At 44.7% G+C, this 19,356-nt stretch overlaps 1 protein-coding gene across 2 annotated transcripts in view; it reads right to left on the bottom strand.

The window, feature by feature from the left end:
- LOC138535099 (dimethylaniline monooxygenase [N-oxide-forming] 2-like) overlaps positions 1-19,356 on the bottom strand; it is a 365,292-nt gene that overhangs the window by 291,233 nt on the left and 54,703 nt on the right. The gene's annotated exons all lie outside the window — the stretch shown is intronic.

The raw sequence follows: 19,356 nt of genomic DNA on the forward strand, positions 1-19,356 counted from the left end.
AGTTTGGTATCGTGCTCCACTGCTTCATTTTATCCTCAGATCTAGCTGTGTTTGGTATCAGACAGTACTGTTTCAACTGACCTCAAATATATTTGCGTTTAGTCTGATACCCTGCTGCTCCACTAGGCGTGGGCCTCTCTCCCTCGGTGCAGGACCCTCAAGTCTAGCTGTGCTTGGTATCGTGCTCCACTGTTTCAGTTTATCCTCAAATCTGTCTGTGTTGGGCCTAGCACTCTGTCCCCTTCTTAGGTGTAGGCCTTTCTCCCAATATACAGGGCCCCTAATATAACTGAGTCTAGTTCGGTACTCTAATAATCCCGGAAACCCATCACTAACTAGCTTAATTGAGTCCCCCACCACCAGACCATCTAACGCCCATAACCCTCACCTACAGTGCACCCTTAGGAAACACACCCTACCCACCGACAGAAACGACAGACTGTGCCAGAGAACACCCTAGCGTATCCAGAGAAGGAAAAACCAAGATTACTGCGCATGCACAACACAGCATGGAGGACCAGCTACCCTACTACGTCTGCACCTTGAACTGAAAAATGGCCCGACCTAGAAAAGGACGCAGAGAAAGAGAGCAAGAACGTGCAACAAGGGATGCGAGCACACAACACCAACAGAACCCAGAAGAAGCAGCCTCATTGTCAGGAAACACGCCTAACGCAGTCATAACCGGAACAAACTATGTAAGAGAAAAGGCCTTATACCTCACACCTTACCTCGCAACAATCACGGAACACCGACACCTCAACACGGAAACCAAACCAAGAGACTCCACATGCGGAGTACCCCAAGGTTCATCTTTCTCCCCACTTCTATTCAACATCTACATGTACCTATTAATCAAACTCATCAAAAAACACAGCCTCACATGCTACAACTACGCTGACGATACTCTAATAATCTTCAACATACAAGACACCCGAGAAGAAAACGCTACACTAGAGAATTGCCTCTGTGATATATTCAACTGGATGAACCTCAACCACCTCAAAATCAACCCAGGTAAAACAGAGATAATGATTGTTTCAAAAAAGGGAGGAGACATCAGCTACATCCCCTGGCCAAGAGAGATCGGCACCACACCAGCACCATCATCAACTGTAAAAAACCTAGGGGTCCTGAAGGATAACAACCTCACTCTAGAACCATAAGTAAACGCCCTACTCAAAAAATGTTTCTTCCTCCTGCGAGCAGCAAAAAGGATCCTACCGTTCCTGTCGTTCGCCAACAAAACACTTACCATCATCGCTCTGATCATGTCCAGAGTAGATTGCGCCAATAGCCTATACCTGGGCATGCTGGAACGACTTCTAAAAAAACTACAACGCATACAAAATGCAGCAGCCAGACTCATCGTCAAGCTACCCAGAAGAGAACACATCACACCTGCGCTAAAAATACTACACTGGCTACCAGTAAAACAGCGGATAAAGTTCCAGTCCATGTGCATCACGCACAGAGCAATACACAAGCAAGGTGCAGAATTCCTAAGCGATAAACTACGCCTACTTCAACCAACAAGAACACTGAGATCAAGCACCAACATCCGCCTGGAACCAAAACCCTATAACAGAAGAAAACTCAGAGGATCCTCTTTCTCTCACCAGGCACCGAAATCCTGGAATGACCTACCTAAGAATATACGGAACACAACAAACCACCTAGCATTCAGGAAACTCCTCAAATCATGGCTCTTCACAGCATAACTACAACAGCGACGTACTAGAATGCCCACCCCGTTAAACAACGATGAAAAAAGGCAACCTCGGCCACTCCCAATACGGACACACACAGAACCCAAAGAACGGACCCCACAACAGACCATAAGATATTAAGGGAACTAGCCACTAAAGAAGGTCACCATAGACAGATCGCTTAATCAGACCGAGGCGAAAGCCCTTAAACGACTCATCCACTGCCTCCCGGCCCACCCATAGCCAAAACCCCAGCAGACACATTTAGATAGAAAGTTTGTGAGAGGAGACCACATCACCAGCTCCAGCACCCAAGGAGGAGAATAGACACCCAACCCACACCAATCAATCCATCAGCATTAGAACTCCTACAGAGCTCGTTAGAATAGTACAGGGAGCGCCTCACACATACCTAGAACCCTGCCAGGCTTAACCCCTTCGCCCACCCTGATGAGACTGGGAGGATTGGAGAGCGCCACACTTGGACAGAGTTCTGAAAGTTAGCATGTTAAACTTCACACAACCCACTAACGAAAAAACTCAGCATTTCTGCAGACTTATCTCACTCAAAAATCTCACACAACCATCTCTCGCACAACAACCCGCACGCACTTCACAACTCTGCAACAACACATAAGCCGCACCAACAGCACACAAGGACTGACTGCGATCTGATACCCACACCAAAGCTCAGCACCGGGTGTATACTGAGTTGAAGCTGCCAACAGAACACCACTCCTCTCACTATCCTACTCCCGCTTCACTTACTAACCCATCCCACCTTCTCGTTTGCAGATCCGCCAGAGCGCCTGGGGACCAACGCTTTTGTTGAGGGTGACCGGTACAAATACCTCTAACATTTAACATTTAACATTACTGTTTATCTAGCAGCAGATTCAGAGCAAATGCCTTCTGTAGTTAACGCTGATTAGCACCCATGGGGGATGTCGATGAGGCTCCCTGCTAAGCAGGGAGATCCGAATGTGGGCCTTACTTCACAATACCAGCCTGCCTTTCAAGCCGCTAGAGCAGTAGGAAGCCGTCTTCTTGCCACCCATGCTCATACCTGCCTACATTACCAAAAGCAAAATCCAGAGAATTACGTCACCGATGCCCTGCCCCCTTCCCCAAGACCCCGCCCACCTGACTCTATCACTTTAAAAAAAAAACGTATGTGAGACACGTAAACGCGCAAAGAAAAGAAAAAGAGCTGTCTTTTTTTTTAGTGTGTGCGGGTGTCACTCTATAAACATCAGTGCACGGGATGCTGCTAACTGGGCACTGGCCTTCAGATCTGTCGCAGATCCTTAGTTTCTGCCCATAATTCGATGTGATTGGCCACAAACGGTGTGTTTGTAGTCAATCACATAGAGGTGTGGGCGGATTTCCTTGGATTGCTGTAATCCCCGGGGACTCCATGCTCTTCCCCAGAGACCCAGACAAGAGAGTAAAAACCCAGAGTCTCCGGTGCCCTTGCTCTAGCACTGCCAGTCACGCCCTCCACATTTCCACTCACTACCTATCTGCTTGCCCCCACTATACACCCACCCAGTAACCTAGTTCAGCTGTGATGGCCTCTCCTCAGTGGTCTCTGCTTACCTGGCTGCCCCGACTTCACCCTCCTCCTGCAATGGCCACCTGTAACTGCGAGTTGTTCCCTTCTCTCTTTTCCATCGTGGCCACTTTTTCAGAACTTAAAAAACGCGCTGGGCCCGATTATGGTGTAGCCTGTTTATCCGGGGATATATATGCAGCATAAAGAGTCCCTAAACTCTACACCCTGGGATGTGGGATTGCCCACAGTTGCTCATATTAGAACATTTGAATTCTGTTACTAGACGTAAGAGGTCATCTAATGAAACAAAGACTGGCTGACTGTTAGAGAACATAGAAAATTCGACTACAATTGCACAGTAAATTGTCTCCAACGTCCAGGCTAAACAGGATTACTTATCTGTGAAATATTGTTTTACAGATTTTTCTTCTTCTCGGGTGGTGTGATATGCATGCTGCCTTTTTAGTAAATGCAAAAATCTGTAAATATCTAAAATGCTGTAAATAAACAAATGCCACTGCATGGAGTAGTCCCTGCTGGTACTTTGATCCTTGAATGGAACTAGAGGAACAGAGGGCAGAGCCGTGTGGATATGTGCAGTCATGGTGGAGGATCAGTTGCTGAGAGCAAAGGGGCATCGCTGGTGGTATTAGGCGCGTTATTAAAAAACAATTAAATAAATAAGTACATTAAATAAAACTGGCACATCAGGATCACCATTGTGGCGGAACATCAGTGAAGGGTGCCCAACTCCAATCAGTAGTTGTACCGGGCTTGGGTTTGACGTGGGCAAAGAACCATGGCTTGTGGTAAAGCAAACAGTCTAACCAAAGATGTGACTTAGTGATCTACTCCCTAAAACACTTTGGGCCACATTACGACTTTGGCAGTAGCCATGCCACTATTGGAGGCATGGCTGCCGCCAAAATCGGGTCCGGGTTCCCTGAAAGGGGAATTACCGGGCCATTCCGAGTTCGGAGGGCCCGGTAATTCCTCCCTCCAGGAACCCGGCCCGGACCTTCCCCATTCCCATTTGAGCCCTCAGAGGGCTTCCAGCATGCAAAGCACACATTATGGGGCTACGAGACCAGAGCCCTCTACAGGCAGTCCTAGAGATTGAGGATATGAGCGTAGACTGTAATCCACAATGGTGGACAGGTCAAATGAAGGCTTAGTCTAGCAGCCAATCGTATGCCTGCCCCAACTACTAACAGCGGTGTAGCCACTAGCCAAATGTCCATCCCAGGGAGAAGACGATAAGACCCAGGAATCTCAGTTAGTCAGTGGGTTTGGAGGATCATGAGGTTTGATTTTGATGGTGGACGGAGATTGGAGCAAGTTGGAGAAAGCAGAGGTGGTAACTCCAAGAATGTAGAAGATGGTGGTAAGACCAAAGTTGCAGGAGGAAATTGTAGGACCATGGATACCAAAGCTGCAGGAGGAGTTGGTAACAGTAGGGGCAAAGGGTGGTCACGAGGAGTAGGTGGTAATGGAATTTATGACGGAAATAGAAAGGCAACCATCCTAAAGAGAATAGTGACACAGAGATAGAATCAAGAGGAGACAATAAATATAAAAGACAAATAGATGCATTAAATACTGACATTAAAGGAGCCAAACGGGTAACAGGAAGACCAAGGAGCAAAGTAGAGCAATATAACAGATGTGTAAAAATAAGAGAAGAGATTAAAGGTTTTGTATCATTAAACGCACGAAAAGGACAAGCTTTATGTACATTAAAGATATGAAAACAACAAGAGCATGATGTGATCGAAATAAGAAAGAGACAAATCAGAATCAGGATACAAACTCAGATTATCAGCAGCAGGAGAGACAGGAAAATGAGAAGGAGGAAAAGAAACAGAAGGAGGAGGGCTAGTATTAGCAGAGAAAAAAAGAACTTCAATGTTTGACACATTCAAAACAAGAAAGTGATCCGACATCAAATCAGTCTTTAATATCAGTAAGACAAGAAGCCAGATTATCGTGAATAGAAGATGAGAAAGAAGAAAAGGGCTGGAGGAGCTGGGTATCAGCCACATAGAAAGGATGAGAGATACCAAAAGATGAGATAATAGCGGCTAGAAGAGAAGTGTAAAGAGAAAAAAGCAAAGGCCCAAGAACAAAACCTTGAGGAATACCATGAAGAAGAGGTAAAGTGTTAGAAGAAGTCCCAGTCCAGGAGACTGAGTAAGTGCGATAAAATAGATACGAACGATACCACACAGAACCAGAAAAACCAAAAGAAGAAAGAAAAGTTAGGCGTAAAGTATGATCCACAGTGTCAAAAGCAGCCGACAGATCAAATAGAATAAGCAAAGAAGAATGTTTAGAATAGCAAGCATGAAGGTTAGAATCACAAACAGAAAGAAGAGCAGTTTCCATCAAATGAAACTTGATTGGAAGAAAGGACAAATAGAATTTTCAGTGACAAAGGTAGAGGCCTGAGAATAAACAAGACGCTCACATGTTTTAGAAAGAAAAGGGAAAAGAGAAATTGGACGAAAATGTGCAGGGAGTGAAGGATCTAAAGAATGTTTCTTCAAGATGAGAAGAATTGAGGCCTGCTTAAAAGAAGCAGGAGAAGTAGAGGTAAGAAGAGGAATATTAAAAAGAGAAGTAAGATAAGAGACCAATGAAGGATAGACTTTCAGTGTAAGAGATGAAGGAATACGATCAGATGGAGAAGCAGTAAGGTGAGGACGAGCTCAAACAGAAGAGGTATGAGAATTAGAGATTTGTGAAAACGAATAAATGGTTGAAACAGAAGAAGAAGATCTAGAACAGGGTAAAAAATGAAGCGGCAGCTCACAGAAAATTAGCAGATCGAAGAGCAGTCACTTTTGAAGAAAAGTAAGAAGCAAGGTTCGAAGCAGTTAAAGTAGAATTACACCCTTTTTCAATTGCATTTTAAGCTGATTGAAGTAAAACAAGCATCCCCTGAAAGTGACATGAGAAGTTATGATAAAGCCAGAAAAGTTCAATTACATTTAAAATATATTTTCCTATGCAAACTGCACAGAGCATGAACAACTATGAAAGGGTTCATTTCAGTTTTGTATTGCTTAAACATCATGTTTGAAAACATTGCTTTGCACTTTAATGTCATCATCATCATGAAATACTTTTATTTTGCTATTACCATAAAAAGTGGATACAGAGCAACAATCACAAGAAATACATAATGGATGCTAAATCCCCCACAACACAAAAAACTCGATTAAAGACATCATCCTGTTTATGTCATTGAACCATAACAATTATTTGAGCTCAAAAAGTCCAGTGCAAATCCCATAAGGGCATAGAAACAAAAAATTGACCTGTAACGAGTGTCGACTTTACAAAGATCACAATCAATAACCCACCATTTAAAAAGTAGCGTATTTAGTGGCAACATATTCTTTGCATAAAAAGATCTCATCATTGGCATAGTAAGGTTATTCAGATAAGCTGCATTACCTGGAGTACATTTACATCGTGAACATTGCCTAGCCTGAACCGTTGATGTAAAGTAGCTGTCAATATTGCATTGGGATTTTAGCCAATATTTTTATTTGATCTGGGCTTTCGTCTGCAGATTTATAGAAGCAGGGTTAGACCATAAGTGCAAATGGCCCAAGGAGCCCAATTGTTTCTAATCATGCTTTACACAACTGAATACTACTATCACCCGATTTCAACAACACATTGTGCATTGCATCTCTGTATTAGGACAATTCAGGGGTTGCCCAAAGTCGTATCCAGTATACAGTAGGTCTACTGGCCAAAACGTCAGCCATAAATGGTTGTGTTCGTTCGATATGCAAGGACATATTCAGAGTGCTATTTGGTGCCATAGTACGTTTCTTTTAAAAGCATTTTCAGTAACTTGCAACTGTGCACAATTAACATCAGCTCCATAAATTGAAGCTGGCCTGGCTTGCACGGTGTACAGTTCAAGTGAGGGAGGCAATCTAACTACACCAAAGGAGCTGACCAGTTTAAGCAGAGCATGACTTGTTCTGTCCATGTTGTTCAGACCATGTTCCTTTGGCAGCAAATCTAATACCCATGTAGTCAAAGGTATCTGCCTTTGGCACTGTCAACCATGCCATCCTGCTCAACCGTCTCCGTGATAACGTGGGTATCACTGGTCAGGCTCTGGCGTGGCTGACCTCTTTCCTCTCTGACCGACCCTCCCACGTCCAACTTGGGTCCTTCCTCGCTGATCTTTTTCTCCACCTGTGGCGTCCCAAGGGGTCTAACCTCTCTCCCTGGCTGTTCAACCAATACCTGGCACTCCTTGCCCACTGCATCGCCGCTCTTTGCCCCAACTTTCAGTGCTATGCAGATGATACCCAGCTCATTTTCAGGCTACCCTCGGCTTCCTCCTCTCCTTCCCTCATCTCTGACTGTCTGTCTGCCATCCATGAGTGGTGTGCCGCAAATGACCTCTGCCTTAATGCCATCAAGCCTGAGATTCTACTCATCTGCACACCCTCTCACTCCTTCCCTGCAGCTCTCTGGCCGGCCTCTCTTGGCCCTCTTCCAGCTCCCACCTGCAAGGCTAAAAACCTCAGAGTCATCTTCGACTCCACACTCTCCTTCTCTCCTCACATCTCCAACGTCTCTAAGAAGTCACACTACCAGCTGCACCTCCTCAGAGGTATCCTTCCTTTCCTCTCCTTCCCCCAGAAGCTCACTGTCTCCAGAGCCCTGGTTCTCTCTAGGCTGGACTATTGTAACAACCTCTATCTAAATCTGCCTTCCTCTACTCTCCGCCCTCTGCAACTTATCCAGAACAGGACTGCAAGACTTGTCCTTGGCCTCAAGACCAGCTATTGTATCTCTCCAGGATAGAAATCTCTTCACTGGCTCCGAGCGGCTTTGAGGATTAAGTTCAAAACCCTCTGCATTGTCCACAAGGCCTTCTGGGGCCTGAGGCCGCAATACCTTCAACTCTCTCTTCATAAATATCTTCCTTCTCAAGCTCTTCGCTCATCCGCATCCAACTCCCTCGGGGTCAGTCGCTTCTCCAAGTAACGAGTTCGTGGTAGATCTCTCTCTTCGGCAGGTGCCTCCCTCTGGAACAGCCTTCCTGTCTCCCTGAAACTTGAGGAGAAATATCTCCAGTTCTGGAAGCACCTCAAAAACTTCCTCTTTGCCTCTGCTTTCTCTCCCCCTCTCCCCTGCTAAATTCCTGGCAGAAACGGCACTGGTTACCTGCCCACTCTTTCTGATTCTCGGGCCCAGGCCCCGCCAGTTGCCCAACTGCACTGCCTCCCTGGCAACCCTTGCACCTGGGGACTGTTTTCTGTATCCTTAGAGTCCCCCTACCAGCGCTTATGTCTGCACTTACCTTGCACTTGGCACCAGTGGCTGTTTTTATTTATCCTATTTATTCTACTATCTCATGTACTGCACTTTCCCCTCTCCCATCCCCATGCACTTGCCCGATCTGAATGATACCTGGCCTAGTAGGATTGTTTTTCTGTCTCCCCTTTGTTCCCCCTCCCTTGTCTCGTTGCGCCTTGAAACACTTGTGTATAGGCTCGTTATAAATGCCATATCATATCCACCTGCTTGATGGGTAGCCCACCTATCTGCATATTCAACTTGGGGTGCTTCCTGCTGTTTGCCAGACCAAATACCATAGCTTTTGTCTATAGGATACTGATTGTGAGACCACTACCAATGCAGCCTTTGTGAAAAATATCGACCTGCCTCTTTAAACCAGCCAGAGTTTTAGAAATCAAGATAGCATCATCGGCAAAGAGCAAGAGGGGTATAAAATCACATTCCAGTCTTGGTGCGCCAGTTTCAACCTGGGATAGATCAATAACCAGTCTTTTGATATGTATAGAAAATGATGTGGGCGCAAGTACAGAACCCTGGCATATGCCAAGGTTAATGGTAAATGGGCGAGTGGTATTTCCTGCTAAATTCCACCTTACTTTCCCTCTGTTACCCGTACACTAAGGCTCATGATAGAGCGCAGTAGGCCTTCACAAACAATGAGTACTATAGCATGAGGATGTTCAATATCAGATGCATAAAGATTGGCAAAGTGCTTTAGCCATACTTATTCAGAAATACTCCCATGGATGGTATTAGATTTCTCAGTAGTAACTCCTACTACCTTTTTCCAAAATGTTGTGCTGTGCCTACTATTTACAGCAACCAAAAGCTCATGCGTCTCATTCTTCATGAAGTCAACCTTCTTCTTATTCACCAATTTCTTATAGGATGATCTCAATCCTCTCAGCCTTGTGTTGTCTTTGGCAGTAAGGTTTTTCACTTCCCTAATGATTTCGGCTTTAGCATGACGACCTTCAGTATAAAACCATTTCATATGTTTTACAGTTCCAGTGTGTACCACTTTGCCAGTATTAGTGACAAAGGTTGCTATTTCACTCATCATATGTTCAAAAGAACGTATCAGCTTAAGCTGTTGCTGAGCACTGAATGTCAAACTGAACGTGTGCTGAACAAATGTTATTAGCTATCCTCATTTTGAAATAGATAATCAACATAGCAATTTATTTTCTAAAACACAATGTGGTATTTTGAGGAGGTTCATTGCACGCTGTAAAATAATATATATTTACATTCTCTTTCAGAACACATTCTTGAAAATGGTAACAGTTTGTTAAATAATTCTTACTTTACGTAATCAGTGTTAACGTACATTTAAAAATTCTGCCATTTAAAAAATCTGAACGCATGAAAGGGAAATATGCTTAGACATGAATGTCAGTCATCCGAACCCGATATAATTGGCTGCAACTATAATGAGTGGGGCATACATGTTCTAATCTTAAATTCTAAAGAAAACCTTTTATTAAATCCCAGGTTATGCCGGGGGTCAAGGACCTCACATTAAGGTCCCACTGATCAAAGACAGTTGATAGCCAGCACTGAGACAGTACTGTTCCTCGAAAGTGTTTCCAAGATGGATGACATTTGAAATGTAAACATATCATTGTTGACACTTGCTTCAATAATTTTGAGATGAAACTCAATTATAGAGCTGAACTACTCTGTTAAGAAGCAAGTAACTTTCAAGTGCACTTATCATGAAACTATGCATCTGCTCATAATCCTAAAATGGGACACTTTGACATTTCTTTACACTTGAATTTTGACCGCTTTAAAATGTTAGCGCTAAAAGCCATTTTAGCAACATATATTTTCAGCAGGGGAAGCCAGTGGCCAGCTGTCGACCAGCAACGACTAGTGCGGTAGGACTGGCTTGGGTGGGGAGTAGAGCAATTACTCTACCCTGGAAGCCCGGCCACTTAACCAACTTACCTACACCTGTAAAATACTGTTATCATTTTCCTCTGCCTCCCTCTCTCCCATTGTACAGGAGTCTCAAAGGTAATTACATTGTTAGGCAGCTGTGTTTAGTCTTGTACACAAACTGCATTGTAAGGGAGCTGTGTTTAGTCTTGTACACAAATTGCATTGTTAGGTAGCTGTGATTAGTCTTATACACAAACTGCATTGTTAGGTATAGGCCTCTCTCCCACTATGTAGGTCTCGCAAAGCTAGCTGTGTTCTCAAAACTAACTGCATTGTTAGTTAGCTGTGTTTAGTTGTGTACACAAATTGCATTGTTGGGGAGCAGTGATTAGTCTTGTACACAAACTGCATTGTTAGGGAGCTGTGTTTAGTCTTGTACACACCTGCATTGTTAGGTATAGGCCTCTCTCCCACTACACAGGTCTCTCAAAGCTAGCTGTGTTCTCAAAACTAATTCCATTGTTGGGTAGCTGCGTTTAGTTTTATACACACATTGCATTGTTAGGGAGCTGTGTTTAGTCTTGTACACACATTCCATTGTTAGATAGCTGTGTTTAGTCTTATACACAAAACTGCATTGTTTTGGAGCTGTGTTTAGTCTTGTACACAAATGGCATTGTTAGGTAGCTGTGATTAGTCTTGTACACAAACTGCATTGTTAGGTATAGGCCTCTCTCTCACTATACAGGTCTCTCAAAGCTAGCTGTGTCCTCAAAGCTAATTACATTGTTGGGTAGCTGTGTTTAGTCTTGTACACAAATTGCATTGTTAGGGAGCTGTGTTTAGTCTTGTATACAAATTGCATTGTTAGGGAGCTGTGTTTAGTATTGTACACACATTGCTTTATTGGGTAGCTGTGTTTAGTCTTGTACACAAACTGCATTGTTAGTTATAGGCCTTCTCCAACTATACAGGTCTCTCAAAGCTAGCTGTGTTCGCAAAGCTAATTAAATTGTTAGGTAGTTGTGTTTAGTCTTGTACACAACTTGTATTGTTGGGTAGCTGTGTTTAGTCTTGTACATAAATTGCATTGATAGGTATAGGCCACTCTCCCACTATACAGGACTAACAAAGCTAGCTGTGTTTAGACTTGTACGCAAATTGCATTGTTAGGTAGCTGTGTTTAGTCTTGTACACAAATTGCATTGTTTAGGTGTAGGCCTCTCTCCCACTATACAGGACTGTCAAATCTGACTGTGTTGGTCCTTTGCCCAAATGGCATTGTTAGATAGCAGTGTTTAGTTTTGCACTCAAATTGCACTGTCAGGTTTAGGCCTCTCTCACACGACACAGGATTCTCAAATCTAGCAGTGTTTAGTCTTGTACTCACACTGCATTGTTGGTGTAGGCCTCTCTTGCACTATACAGGACTCTCAAAGCTAGCTGTCTTCATTCTTGTACACAAAGTTAGTTCTTTCCTACCTTGCACTCAACCTGCATCGTGAAACTTAGGCCTCAACCCATAACGCAGTCATCTAGGTGCCATGTCTCTCACTGGCCACAACCGTGCAGCCCCCTGGCACCACTCCAACCCCACTGGGACCCACCACAGTCTCTCAGCACCCACCCACGGAACACCCAATCCCTGACACCGCCCACTCACACTCCCCCCTCCCAAATGCAGACCACTACCAACTACCACTTCCCCTTCACTTAGCGCAGCAAGAGAAGCATTAGCCAATACTCCACTCGCCAGAGAACCACCCACTCTCTCCCATGCACCCATGACTGCACATAATGCAAGGAAAGGGTGAGACCACAGTTCACAACCACTGCCACCGCAATATAGGAGCGAAACCTCACCGCCCCCACCTAACCCAGTCCTAGCTCTCTTCCCCTCCGTCCCCTGTCCAACCACCCCAACTACTCCCTCAACCCCACTCACCACTTCCCCCTTTGCTTGCCCCTCACTTGCTTTCCCCACAGCAGACCCCGCTGTCCCCCAATTCCCCAAACACAGGCCCCCCTCCAAATATCCTGCACCTTCATCAACGCCAGGTCTGTTTCCAAAAACAAATTCCACATCTACAACCTCATCACAGAAGAAAACCCAGACATCCTTTTCATTTCTGAGACCTGGTTCTCGGATGATTACGAACCTCTCACGCACAAGACCTTCCCACCTGGTTAAACTCTAACCGTTCGGAACAGATCTTGTAGAGGAGGTGGGCTTGCAATATTACACAAAGACCAATTGAAGCTATTAACCAAGGACACCTCCACCAGCACCACAGACTGCAAATCCCTCCTGGTAAAACTCCAACTCGCACCATCCACCTCACACAGCTTCCTACTCATCTATAGATCCCCCCGCTATAACAAAAACTTCACAAACACATTTGGTGAAGCTATGGCCACCAACCTTATCCAACACCCAAATCTCACTATCGTAGGAGACTTCAATATATAGTTTGACTCACCATCTAATCCCATGACCAGGTCCCTCACAGATAGTCTAGATCCTCTCTATCTGCACCAGCACATATCCACCCCCACCAACAGGATGCATTATTAGGCACCACAAACATATCCACCCAACCCCTGCACCCACTGTCATGGTCTGATCACTCAGCACTCTGTTTCACCATACCACTCAACACTGTGGCCAGCGGCCAACACCCAACACATCCACCGCAAACGTCTCCATCTACTTTCCCATTATGGAACAAAATGATTATCACCCAGATCTTGACTTCTCACTCCACAACTCCCTCAACTCACTCTTCCAAGCAGAAGGACCCACAACAATTTATTCCTTCAACCTCTGGCTTAGCAATGCCCTCAAACCCCTCACCCTGTCAAAACATTCCCCATGGAGATGTGGACCATCACTGAGGTGGTTCACCCCAATATCAAACCCCTCCAAACCCTGAAGCACCCCCTGGAACGAGTCTGGAGAGCCGGCCCGTCAGCCCAAAACAAAACCGCACTAGCAAGGACAACCAGAATCTACAGATCAGAAATCAGAAAAAGCAAGAAATTATTCTATGGGACTGAATCCAAAATGCCAGCAACCCAAGTAAGGAACTACATAACATAGCAGCATTCAAATCACTGTCAGGTTCTCGCCTGACCATCCCAAGCTCCCAAGCCTTATGCGACACCCTCTCGCTCCACTTCTACAACGCCGTCAATGAAAGACACAATGCCATCATCGCCAAATTAAAAATCCTACCACCACCGCCCACCAGCCCGCGGCACCCCACACAAGCCCCACCCCAATCACAATTGTCTTTCAATTCTTTCTCTTCCTTCACACACCAAGAATTCCTGTTGCTGGTAGCAGTCGACCACCCGTCAGGCTCTCCGGAAGACCCTTGCACAACCACAATGCTCAAGAATATCCTAACCGCCACCTGTTCAGGTAACGTCGCTTGTGCAATCCTTAACCACTCACTCACCTTAGGATCTTTCCTGAAAGCCCTAAAAACATCCTACACCAAACACATTCTCAAAAAACCGACACTTCACCCACTTCTTCCCCAAAACTACCGACCTATCTCCAATACGCGTTTCATCGTCAAACTGATTGACTGCGCGGCCTACAAACAGCTTGACCAATTTGCTGAAGCCAATAACCTCCTAGACCCAGCACAATCAGGTTTCAGACCACTAAGGGGAACAGAAGCCTCCCTAGTCTCCATTTGGGACGATCTAAAAAGAACAGCCGATGCAGACAGCTGCGCGGTTCTCATCCTACCATCGATCACATGATTCTACTAGACAGACTACAAACACTAGGAATAAAAAGCACAGCACTTTCGTGGATCTCTTCCTTCATCTCTAACCGGTCGCAAATCATGCACCTCGATCAATTCAATTCCATATAACGTCCAGTTTGCAAAGGTGTTCCCCAAGGAGCATGCACATCATCGCTAATCTTCAACTTCTACATGCAACCCATTCCCGCAATCATCCGTTCGTACAACCTTACCTACTACAACTACACAGATGATACCCAGATCATCCTCAAAATCCCAAATTCCGAAGAATCCGGAAGCCCGGACCTGTCACTGTGCCTCTCTGAAATTGATCACTGGAAGACGACCAGCCACCTCAACCTCAACCCTAAAAACCGAAATCCTACTCTGCAGGAAAACATCCCTCATCCCACAACTGACCCCTTGGCCGAATCACTAGGACAAGCACCAGCACCTTCAAACGTGGTTAAAATCCTTGGATGCGAATTCAGATTTATCCCTCACACCACCAGCATATCCAAAACCTGTTTCTTTCACTTACGTATCCTCAGGTGGATGTTTCCCTACCTCACCTACCCCCACCGCTTCTCGGCTATCAACTCCATCATCCTCTCCCAACTTGACTATGCAAACTGCCTCTACCTAGGAGCCACTGCAACCCAACTACAGAAACTCCAAAGAATCCAAAATGCATCAGCGCGCCTGCTCATTAACCTTCACACCAGAGAACACATCAGCCCCACCCTGAGAATCCTTCACTAGCTCCCTTTTGCTCGATGCACCACCTTCAAAGCCATTTGTATCACCCATCGCAATCCACAACACTGGCCCTGAATTTCTGCAAGACAAAATTGTCCCATACCAACCTTCCAGGAACCTCAGATCTTGTAATTCATTTTACCTAGTGATCCCACCACACAACTCCATAAGACTTGGCTGCTCCTCCTTCTCCGTCCAAGCGCCAATCATCTGGTATTCCATCCCCTTACACATTCGCAACATTGAAATTCAGGAAGGCCCTTAGAACTTGGCTCTTCCCAATACTCTCCTAAGCCACTGCACCCCGTGAATACACCACTAATAAACTCAACCACTTCAATCGCAACTCAGGGGTGGCAGCTCTCACAGCAGTTTCACCTGGCACACCACCACACACCGCTCAACAACATGGCCTGCCGACTAGTACTCCAGGTAAGCCAGCATCTTTCGTTGTGGCATTCCTGATCCACCATCAACCCACCCACAACATTCCCACCCGACAAGCACCCAAGCTAAGCCAGCAGCCTTCGCTGTGGCTACACTCGCATCATACTCACCTCGCCCCTGCCGCCTCGCCCCTGCCCCTGCCCACCAGTCCACACGAGATGACTAACAATGAGATACGTAGCCCAGGTCAGCACACGAACATCCATAACTAGTAACTGCCACTGTTAACCTGCATCGTTCATTCAGGGAAGCTCCCAACACTAGCAATCCCCCACCACAAACCTATTCTGCTAGCTAGGTACAACAAACCATCAATGACTGTTACATTAGGTATACCACTATACAATAGGCTGTAACCTACGGCCCCTGAATCCTAGGGCCCCCTCCATCTACAGTAATCTAGGTGTAGCCCCCTGCACTTGTGCATTATATGTTGAGACCTCCTGCACTGTGAAACCTGGGCTGCCTGCCCACCATAGAGGATTTTCAATTATAGGTGCAGCCCCCACCCCTTGTCATACTATATGACGAATCATACTGCAGGGTGATACCTAGGCATCTCTTCCACTATACAGAATCCTCTAATCGAGGTGTAGCCTCGATCTATGTTTATCATGTGCCTTAGCCTTCTGCACTGTAAAATGTAGGCCTTCCCCTCACTGTACAGGATCCTCTAATCTAGGTTTTGACTCCATGTCTGTTTATTATACGCTGATACCGGCTACAGTATGAAAACTAGGCCCGTCGCTACAGGACTCTCAATTCTAGACCCAGACAAATAATCAATCTCGCAGCCTACGGTACGTATAACTCACACCACTAGTGTGGACACAGGCTGCAGACGCGGCCAAACATAAATGCTCAATAGAACACGTCTACGGCTAAGCACATCAGGCCTAGTTTCACACATAGTCGTCAAGACTGAAACACCTGACGTACCCCAACAACTCTGCCACTAGCATACAGCGACCACCACCCAAAAGGAACCAGTATAGCTGGCCTCACATAGTCTCTCTCAACAATTGCAATCTATCTCTAACCCTCAAGAGCACTCACCCACGTGTCTGACCTCTACTGGGCTTCTTAGTCGAGCCTTGCCAGCCAACCAAGTCTTAGAACGGCAACATGCACAAACGCATCTAAGCTAATCTCCCTAGAATCTCCAACCAAGTAAAAAGCGCATGGAGGCAACACAAGTGGGGAAAGGGCGCTCTATAAATAACCAAATACAATACAATACAATTTCCAGGGTTACAGCATTAAGGGACACCATGATGTATTTTTGTTAGATAAGCCAGTGTGCTGGCGAAACACTGACTTTTTGTGATACCGAATTTTGGCACAGCACATTACATTGGACTGTGCTGCCCAATATTTCTCATGGCCAGGATAGATGGATGCATCAAAGAACAGTTGATGGAAGAGAGGAGCCCTTTGCAGGGAGATTGAAAAGCCACAGAGTTTTTAATCCTCTCCATTTAATGGGATTGGTATGTATAACCTCGCCTGTCCAAAGCTCGCCAACCTTGACCGGACCACAGTTTTGAGTAGGATTTTAAATGTTACTGTGCCACAATTGCTATACAAACATTGCTGACTATAATCAACTACTTTATTTCTAATAATGAGATATGTTTATTGTTTGACTACACTATGTTTAAGGCTCATACATTATCTCTACAAGAGAGCATACATAAATGTTAAAAAGAGAGTGAGAGCATTCCTAATCTGTTTCTATTTGTGAGTATAAAAGACACTATGTTGCGAGTGTAAACTCTTTTTGGTTGTCGTGATAAACCTGTGTATGGGAGATATTGATAACATCTAATGTTTATCATACACACCAGGGTAATAAGAGTTGGTTCCGAGACACTCTTGAGATAGACCCATAACAATACTGCTGTCCAATAGTAAGCCTGCCATATGCCAAGGGGTAATGGTTTCACATGTACTAGTGTCAAAGATCCAACTGTCTCCAGAGCCTTCCATTGCATACAGCACCATTATTTGTATGAAAGACTGCCACAGTCCCAGGTCGACATTTAGTTCACCTTTGGAGTGGAGGTTAGGCTCTGGCATGCTGGGTATGAAAATAGTCATAATAGTTCAGCCATTCCAATTTGGTACAATGCGGAACCAGACAGGGGAGGAGGAATGAGAATGGGCACGATCAGAGTAGCATGCATATGATAGACCTTAAGGGACACCTGTGTACCATTCCCTGCCCGTTACGCCTGCTGACCAGTTAGCTGCCAAAACCATGCACCAGTGTGATTCTTGGGGTACAGCACTTTGAAAAGCCTGCAACTCATTCTACTTCTTTAGTGGAAGGTTACAGCTACCTTGCAAATTGGAAAATAATGGCATTTTATTTTGTGATCTGTGTTTAAGCAAATACATTTATATTCAAACCCTGATACAATTATATAACTTCCTAAAAGCATTGGTTTGCAAAAATGTTACAGATATATATAATTTGGAGGTTTTACCTAACCATGCATCTCTGCTGTGAACGATTACATCATTAAGCTACGTTCACAGAATGATATGCATTTGGAATTTGCTACTTTGTGATTGTTACATTACTGACATTTGTGATATTGTTTCATGCTGCAGCATGGAAGCTGTGGCACAGGTGGAGATGTCAGAATAGAGCAATACTATCTCTACAACAAGCTGAAGCCGCGGTCCAGTCCTCACCCAAGATGGCCTCCACTGCCATGTAATATTCCCTTTGCCCCAAAACGATGCTCTGCATCTTGACAAGCTGCCACCCATATCTTTTCTTTTTGACCATTTGCAGATACACCTAAAAGTTAAATAAGTACACAAATGAACTCTCTACACAGTGTGGCTGAAGACACAAAATGCACAGCCTATGTGCAAGGTTCTCTACTGTCCTGCAGAGTACGGACGCATTGCCATCCCCAGAATGCATCTTAGAAAATAGTGACGTTCCATGCTGTGCATAGGTTTACATATGGTTGTTCACACTAAAATCTTTAAAACAGAACACCAAGTACCAGCAAACCCAGGGCTATCAAGGAAACAACCCACACTTTTTGAGTATTTAACTATAGGTACCATATTGTTTTTTTTTTCAAACAGCAGGCATTCAGAGGGACAAATATATTCCTCAAACTGTATACGTTCAGTGGAACCAACATATTTTTCAAAGTGTGAATGTTTGGTAGAACAGACATATTTCCCAAACTGTGAACATTCAATGGAAAAAATATATTTCCCCAAACAAGGCACGTTTGGGGAAACAAGCATACCTGCTGGAAGGCATAACACAACATTTGTGAGCCCCCTTCCATGCTCGGCAACAAATCACGGGTCGCGCCACACTCTGGGCCAGCCTAGATTACCACGTTTGCGCAATACGCATGAATGTAAATGCTGCAGGGGTATGCCGCACACTGTACTAGGAGAAGCATATATATATATATATATATATATATATATATATATATATATATATATATATATATATATATTCAGTAAAAAAACTTGTTAAAGGGACGTTATGGTTAGGTTGCACTACTAAAAACCTATGAAATTCTGTGAAAAAACATTTTTAAAGGGACGTTATGGTTCAAATTAAACCGAAAACCCCTGAAATTCGGCAGTTATGGTAAGATAAGCAACCATAACTCGCGCCACCGTGCACTGCTAACACTAACACCCAGGATATCAAAGATGACATCACAAATGTCATTGATGACATCACTTTTTTTTAGTAGCACAACTTAACCATAATATCCCTGACTTTAAATACATGTAACATAGAACATACTGAACCCCTAGCTAGTGATTTAAATGTCCGCGGACTACCACCATGTCTGCAGACATATCGAAAATCTGAGCATGGTGAATGTAAATTTAAATAGTGTGCCCC

Source organism: Ambystoma mexicanum, chromosome 1q (assembly GCF_040938575.1).
Source record: "Ambystoma mexicanum isolate Mex_15411 chromosome 1q, UKY_AmexF1_1, whole genome shotgun sequence".
Lineage (NCBI taxonomy): Eukaryota > Metazoa > Chordata > Amphibia > Caudata > Ambystomatidae > Ambystoma > Ambystoma mexicanum.